Source organism: Trichosurus vulpecula, chromosome 8 (genome assembly GCF_011100635.1).
Source record: "Trichosurus vulpecula isolate mTriVul1 chromosome 8, mTriVul1.pri, whole genome shotgun sequence".
In the NCBI taxonomy this organism is placed as follows: Eukaryota; Metazoa; Chordata; class Mammalia; order Diprotodontia; family Phalangeridae; genus Trichosurus; species Trichosurus vulpecula.
In genome coordinates, this window is record NC_050580.1 from 228339697 (window position 1) to 228348573 (window position 8877).

An 8877-nucleotide genomic window follows, 5' to 3' on the forward strand; every position below is an offset into this window, starting at 1 on the left:
CAGGCCTCTCAGCCAGCATCTCCCATCTCTCTGTAGAATGGTAACTGAATCACCATAACTGATTACATATGAGTTAATCACCCAGCCAGAAACCTGAAATTTCTCCTGCAGTCCTAAATGAGTGGGCCCACTACACTTTCCCACATGCCTCAGAGTTCAGAATATTCATCCCTTATTATTGGTTTAATTTTGTATTTTTTAGTATTTGTACAATTCTCTTTATGTCATTTATAATTATCTAATTCAACTTCTTTTTTGGGGGGGTGAGCAAAAATTAGTCCTGATTTTCAATTTTGTTGGTGTGAAGAACTCCCTGGTGAGAGGAGCAAATTAACAATTTGTCTGTAATTTATAGTATTGAGTCGCTGATGGGTTAAGTGATTTATTCACAGTCATACAATGTTTAAGGCAAGAATTAAAAGTGGTGGTTCAAAGGCTGGCCTTCAATCTGCTACACCACATCTTAAAACAAACTTTGGAGGATAAGGAGGTATTTGTTTTACTCTTCTAACAGTAATGGTCATATTGTTGGGCATTTAAGAAATAAATGTCTTTCACCAATGATGATGATAGCTATAGAGAAAACTTTTTTTGTCCTGGCCCTGACTTACATTATACCAGTGATGGATCTAAAACTATACTTCTGCTCTGTACTATTCCTAGCTACTTGGTATTTTGCCCTTAGATGACAATAAAGGCAGCCTGCTGAAGTGGATAGAGGGTTGCAACAGGGTCAGGGATACCTGTGTTCAAATGTTGCCCAAGACGCTTGACCAGCAATGGAATTGTGGGCAAATCACTTAAATTCCCTGAGTCTCAGTTTTATCATCTGTGGAATGGGGATAATAATACTCCCTTAGTGAGAGAAAACTTGGTGAAGTGCAGCCTCCAACATCTAGTAAGTGACCTCAGCAAATCACTTAATGTCTCAGTGCCCACAAGGGGACTCTCAGTCTCTCAGTATCTTCACTGGGAATTCCTTAGACCAGTCAAATCATAGATCCAGTCCAAAACAAACACACAAACATAGAATCTGCCTCATCGGGTTGTTGTGAGGTTTAAATGAGATAATATGTATAAAATGATTTGTAAACTTTAAGGGGCTTCAGAATTAGGTTTAGACTTTGTGTAGCTCTGCCTCACTTAAATAGAATTCACCCACCAGTCAAGACATCATCCTCATAGTGTCATTTGTCCTCTTTGAGAACAAAGGACAAGCAAAAACAGGGTTAGGGCTAGAGTTATCACATTGCCAGGGCTAGTTTAAATGGAGCTCTAGGCTGTGTCTGCCTTGGGTTGGCTTAAGGTTATGAGAAGACACAATTTAGTCAGCCGCATGCACAGCTTTGCCAACGACTTACTGGGGGACTAAGGGCATCTTGTCAAATCTTTATATATTTCAACTAGCCAATCTTCACCCTCCCCTCCTCACTCAGGGTCCAGAAGATGGATAACAAAAATCTATGGACTCTTTGTGAGCCTTGCCAGGAAGACACTGTGATAGTTAGATAATACTTTGTTTAAAAAGCCACTCTTCATACCTGATCTCACTTTGATTTTCATAGCAATCCTGTGAGTGGGTAATGCATTTCCGATTATTTCCATTTTACAGTTGAGGTTTATAAAGACCCAAGGTCTCAGAGCTAATAAGTGGCAAATTCTGAGTCTGAATTTTTTCCCTTGGAAGGGACCTTAGAGGTTCAAAGGAATTTCAAACAGAAAGGGTGGTAGGGTGGTCACCTAGTTCAACCCTCTCATTTGTTGGATGAGGGAACCCAGGTTGATCAAGGTGAAGTGACTTGCCTAAGGTCACACAAGTAGTAAGTAGCAGAACTCATAATGACTTGAAATCTAGACCGCCTATGTCATGATAAGTGTCTCTCTGTAGGCTCACCTTGCCCTCAAAGAAAGAATCCTATTGCCTTGTCATTGTGGTTTAGTTGTGTCCAACTCTTTGTGACCCCTTTTAGGGTTTTCTTGGCAAAGCTACTGAAGTGGTTTACCATTTCCCTGTCCAGATCATTTTATAGATGAGGAAACCAAGGCAAACAGGGTTAAGTGACTTGCCTGGGGTCATACAGCTAGGTCAAATTCGAACTCGGGAAGAGGAATCTTCCTGACTCCAGGCCTAGCACTCTATCCATTACAACACCTAGCTGTACACCTATGACCTTAATCCTAAGTAAAACTGCCCTCTTCTGAGTAGATGAAAGTGGCACAGAAGACCATCAAGGAAAGTCTTCTAAAACAATAAGTGACTGGAGGTGGGGGTGTGCTGGAACTGATGAGGGTTGGAGAGATACAGGAACCCCAAGATGGAGTTCCCTGACAGGCTAGTCTGGAATGAATTTGCAGACTCAAGCATTCTTAAAGTCAACGTGGCAAAGATTTATTGTTATGCTTTTTAGCGGGCAAGAGTTCTTAGGGAACCTGCAACCTTAGAGGGGTTTTAAATAGAAAGGGTGGTAGGGTGGTCATCTAGTTCAACTCCCTCATTTTTTGGATGAGGGAACCCAGGTTTATCAAGGTGAAGTGACTTGCCTAAGGTCACACAAGTAGTAAGTAGCAGAACTCATAATGAATTGAAATCTAGGGGCTTAGAGGGGGTACAGTTAAAGTTATATAAGTTAAACTATAGTAAAACATGTGCCAAAAATGCCAACTAGTTGATTTGGGGAGGGATTAGGGAGTGGTTAGTGAGAGGTCAGTTCTTAAAGGAACATGCACACTTAGTATCTACTGCTCAAGCATTTTACCCAGAGTTCACTGGGAAATAGCCCACAGTGGGGAGGATGGGGCCTACATGAAGGTATGGTTTTAGGCCTGAAACCTCACTAAGAAAAGTAACCTCAGGGCTGACTGAGAAATATCCAGGCTGCCCCCATCAAAGTCTAGTTAGACAAGATAAACGTAAGGGAATATACATATACCTAAGTCTAGAATATACATAATGAGGAGTCCAGGAGACATATGATAGTTTAGTGAGTAGTAAGTATCTCTATGAGCCAGTACACAGCCAGTTCAGCCAGGACACAGCCAGTTCGAACTAATAAATTCTATGGGTGCAGCTTGCTATTGTATCAGAAAGAGATAAATGTTCTGCCAGGGCACGCTGTCCTTGGGCTAGAGAGAAGCTGCCTGAGATAGTGTTTTGAGGCTAGGGAGAGATGTGATTTTGAAATGGGGGTCCAAGCACAGGCACCCGAGCACCCCATCAGAATTAGTTCTAAAGGTTTGCAGGAGCCGGGTAGTTAAATTTTTGATATGAACATTTACACCCCAGAGCTGTAAATCAGGTCTTGATTTATTGCTTTGTTAATTGTCTAGACTTAAGAAAGCATTAACAATGTGGATTAAATTTAAAAGTGTGTGTAGAAACTTACCCACCCATCCACCCATAGCCTGGTTGTTGAACTTTTACCAGCACACCCCAGTATTGCCCAATATTGCTTGAGCACAGCAGGAGTATGGCAGAAGCTCAAAGAAATAGACTGTGGAGGTCCAGTAGGCCAGTGACAACAACAATTTACATTTACAATTTGCATTGTAAGGTTTCCAAAGTGTTTTACATTCATCATCTCATTTAAGTTTCACAATACCCCTGGCTGGAGGTTGTTTTTTTATTTTCTTCCTCCTTCTCTCTACATCTCTTTTAGCCTCCTCTCCATCAACCTCCCAATTTAAGTAATCTAAATGCTAAGCAGGTCCTTAAATAATTAATAAATGTGCCAGCTCTGGAATCAAATTCCCTGATGGTCATTAGTACTAGTTAATAGGTCTCTACTCCTCCTCTTATCTTTGGCCTCTTTCCATTCTCCTCTGGTTGACACTAGGGAAAAGATCTAAGAGTTACCTTTATAGTCATCTCTGAGCAGAGATTAGGATTGACCTGCCTCATAGCATTGGGTTGCCAAGGTGACTCTGACTGAAGTGAGTAAGACAGCCGATGGATAAAGAGGCAAAAATTGTAAGGAGAGATGGTGGGGGAGGGCGTTACCCTCAAAAAAAAAATAACATAAATTTTCCCTAAACCTAGTCATTAGCTCAACCTTTTATTCCATTAAATATTCAGATAAACATAAGAGAAGTGACGCTTTAAGCCAGCTGTGATACTTGAGGAGTGGGCAACCACACTCTAAACCAGATTGTAACTGGGAAATATTTTTTAATTTAAAAATACAATAAATAATGTTAATATTTGGTTTTACATGATAATATGTAACTTGCAAGGAACTTTAAGTATGGTTAGTGCCACTACCACCCCTTTCTTTTTGAGTTTGACACCACTGATTATTAGTCATCATTATTAGTCATTAATGCACTAGTAAGGATGAAGAATTTGGGTGTCAGTTTTGATAAAGGAATTGGAGGATAATTTGAGATTGAAGAAAGGAGGTGTGTGATCAGACCCTGATTGTAGGGTTTGGGGAACAGACTGTTCTGTAAAGAAATACTGATGTGATCAGCAGAGGGCACTGTAAACCTGGCTTAGCGGGATCTACCATGAGTTGCTAAGTTATATAGCAGCCCACTGTACGGTGTACAGTGCTGGGGGACGGGGGGTGGCATGGGAAGAAGCATCAAGAGGCTGATATAGCCCAAAAGCCGAAGAACTATTTCAGGAGCTGAGACAGTGAGGGCAATCAATATTATTAAAAGTCCACCCAGATACAGCTGTTAAGGCAGAAATAGAAAATGGATGACAACAATATTTGCTAAGCAGGACTATGGTAAAGGTGTAGGGGGTGGGGAGAGGAGGGGAAGAGGAAATGAGGAGCAGAAGACAGCTGAGTTCCGTCACAGTAAAGCAAGGATGGAACGCTGAAGACTCATCACTGCCTAGTTGAACTATGCAGGAAAATAATAAAAATCTGACTTTACAGGCCCTCACCTTTGCAGAGAAGGAAGCTGAAGCTGAGGGGTTAAATGATCTGCCTAGGGTCACACAAGAGCACCTTGTATTCAGCTCATGTATAGGTAATAATAGCTAACATTTACATAGCACCTACTATGTGCCAGGTACTGCGCTAAAAGCTTTACAAATATTATCTCATTTGGTCCTCATGACCACCCTGGAATATAAGCACTACTATTACCCCCATCTTACAGATAAAGAAACTGACAGAGGTTAGATAACTTGCCTAAGGTTGCATAGCTAGTGAGTGCCTGAGGGGTAAATGATGTCAAAAAGGATGTATACGCTAGGAAGAGAAGATGAGCGCGTCGTGCAGCAAGGGCAACGCAGGACAAATGGGCAGCCAGCATGTTCCACTGGTAACTTCCATGTGTCAGGAGTGAGGAAATTCTCCAAAATACCAGGTGAACCCTCTGGCAAAAAGACATGGACAAGAATCATGTAGGATTCTTGCTACCTGAATCATTGGACAGAATTCCCAAACTGATGAGGTCTATTTGAATATTTCCATAATTTTTAAAAGTTCAAACTAATTTTAATATATCAATAATGACTCTAAAGTCTTGGGTAGGAAAGAGAAGGATGAAGCACCGAGGTGTCACTGTTTTTCTCCCCAGTGGTCACTTTGGAGGGAAAAGGAAGTGGGAAAGGCCCATTTGGCTACAGAGATGGTATTAAAGAATGTGAGTTATTTGTAGGGCCGTGGTTTCCGGGCTACTGCCAAAAAACAGGATGAATCTCATAAGCACAAGGAAGAACGGGTTTGACAGGATACTTCTGGGATGGATCCAGAAGATTCCAAATGGGGGAAGGGAGATGTGAGATAGCTATGGGATAACAGAACAAGCATTTAGATCAAGAAAAACATGTTGAAATCTCAGTGACAACTTAATAGCCGTGGGAATTTGGGCAAGTCATTTTTGGGCCACAGTTTCTCCATCTATAAAATGGAAATAATAGTCCTGCCTCACAGGACTGCCTCCCTCACAAGAGCGTTTCATGGAAAGTATTTTGTAAAAGTACAACAAAAATGAGTTGTTTTCACATCGGTGATCCAAGTTAGGGAAACAGAATGAACTTGAGATCTTAATACATGGAAATAAATATGTTGTGGTACTATGGCAAGTCTCTGCCCTATGTATAAAATTAAGGCATAATTACATGTTCTTTGGAATCCCTCTTAACTCTGAAATTCTAGGTTCTCTGTTCTGAGGCCTTTTCTAGCTCACATATTCCATTTTCTAAGGTTCTCTGACATTCTATATTGTATATTCTTAGGTCTCTTCCAGCTCTGACAGACCACATTCTGCCAGAGATACCCAAACTTTTTCAGTCCATGTACCTATCAGCAGTCTTTATGAGATTCACCCTGTCTTTTGCTTAACAAAGTGCTTTACAAATATTATCACGTTTGAGCCTCACAATAACCCAGGAAGTAGGTACTACTATCCCCATTTTACAAACGAGGAAACTAAGACCCCTTGGGGAGGAGGGGGTGTCTTAATCTCTCATACTAGAATTGTAGGATCCTAGAGTGGATAGTTTATTAAAAAAAAACCCTGAGGGCCATTCCTCCATGCATATTTGGATGCCTTCAGACAATGGAAATGAACTAATTTGTTAAAAGAAAATTAGGCTTACAAAAATCAGCAGTGATGGAGAGGAAGATAGGACAGAGTTGGTTGGAGAAAACAGAGTAGAGAAGTAGGGAAAAATAGCACCCCCTCAGCCTCAGTGTTCCACAGCTAAGAGGGAGAATACACTACCTTGAAGTCAAGCCCTCCCTCCAAGCAGTCTCAGCTGCCTGCTGTAAAATATGAAGGTCACTCCAGGGAAAGCCTGGTTGTTTTCCACTCCATCACATAGTCTCTGCCCTGTTTCCAGTTCTCTGTGGCCACAATCAGGCAGCCTTTTGGAGCTGATGTCTTTCTACTCCTCTTGACCACAAATGTCCTGCAGAGACCTGACTTCTCTCCTTGTCTTGGAGATAGTGAATTCCTCTCTGGAAGCTTGTGGATAGAACTACACATTTATTCAGGCCGACTGGACTATAGCAGCTTAATTGAAGGAAAGGCCTGAAGGGTAATGAATTCTCTCCCTTCATCCAGGAGACCAAAAGGCTGAGAAGCTTCTTCTTTCTCTTCTTCTCTCTCCTTCTCCTGTATATTTAGACAAGGGATTCTTAATCTATTTTATCATGGACCCCTCTGACAATCTGAGAAAGCCTTCTCAGAGCAATGTTTTTAAATGCATAAAATACACAGAATTACAAAGGAAACCAATTATTATTAAAATACAATTATCAAAGTATTTATAATACTTTCCCCCCTTGTAAGAATTTCTGATTTAGATGAAACTGAACAGGCTTGTAGGCTATGATTTTGAGAGGATAGAGGATGCAAACCCACGGAATGTGTTGAGTCCATTGAGGTATTCTGCTCTGGGTGACTGTCCTGCAAGTTGAGACTTGCCCAAATTGCAATACTGTAGGGATGTCCATCTTGGAATTCCTAATATTGCAGCAATCCACTGTGGGGAAAATTCATAATTTTTTTCTTTTGTTTTCAAGCTATAATTAATTAGTTTTCTTTTGTGATCTTATCTAATCATAGACATACAAAAAATAAAACTGAGGAGATGGAAAAAACAATTGTTATATATCAAATGAATAAAAAAAAAGTAGGAGTGGCGATCATGTGATCTGACAAAACAAAAATAAAAATTCAAAAAACAGAAAGAGATCAACAAGAAACCTACATTATTATGCTGAAAGGAACTATAGTTAATAAATCAATATTAGTAATAAATATATATATATTGTATATATAATATAAATATATGTACTCTAAAAGCTTTAGCACCCATGAACTACAAGCTACAAGAAGACATAGATGATAACACAGTAGTGACAAGAGACTTTAATATTCCTCTCTCAGTTTGGGATAAGTCCATCAGAAAGATAAAAAAAAATATGGAACTGAACAACTTGTTGGAGAAACTAGAGCTAAAGACTTAGGACAGTTTCTAAGTGGTACTGCAAAAGACTATATGTATTTCTCAGTACCACATGGAACTTTTACAAAGTTTTAACAAAGAGATATTGCAAACAAGTGTAAAAAGATAGAAATAGTAAATTCATCCTTTATAGATTGTAATTCAATAAAAATAGACATCACTGTAGGTACCACAAACAGAAAGACACAGACCCAAATAGAGACTTAATTATGAAATCCTAAGCAATGAATGGGTTGAAGAACAAATCATAGAAACAATTAATAATTATACGAAAGAAAATGAGAATGATGAAACAACTTACCAAAATTTTAGGGATGTAGCAAAAGGCATCCTCAGGGGAAAAATCATATCCCTACAAGCATACAGTAGCAAAATAGAAAAAAAAGATTAATGGATGAATGTGCATTTAAAAAATTAGAAAGCCAACAAATAAATAAACCTAAAATAAGCACAAAACAAGAGATAATAAAAATTAGAAAAATAGGTAAATTGAAGAAAGCCATAGAATGATCAATGAAACTAAAAGTTGTTTCTTTGAAAAGAATAATAAAATTGGTAAACCTTTAGCTAGCCTGATTAAAAAGAAGGCAGAAAATCAAATTAATAAAATAGCAAAAGAGCAAAGTGAAATAATAACAAAACCAGAAGAAACAAAAAGAATAATCAGAACATATTGTGTATATGCTAGCAAAATTGAGAACACAAAAGAAATAGAGGAATACCTTCAAAAATACAAAATATCTCACTTTCAGAAGACCACATAGAAATCTTTAATAACCCAATTTCAGAAAAGGAAACTTAACTAACTTGTAAATGAACTGCTAAAGAAAAAAAAGACTCCTGGTCCTGATGAGTTCACAGAATTCTATCAAACTTTTAAAGAATACTTAGTATCCACACTTAACAAATTATTCTCAATAATAAAAAAAGAAAGTACCCTACCAGAA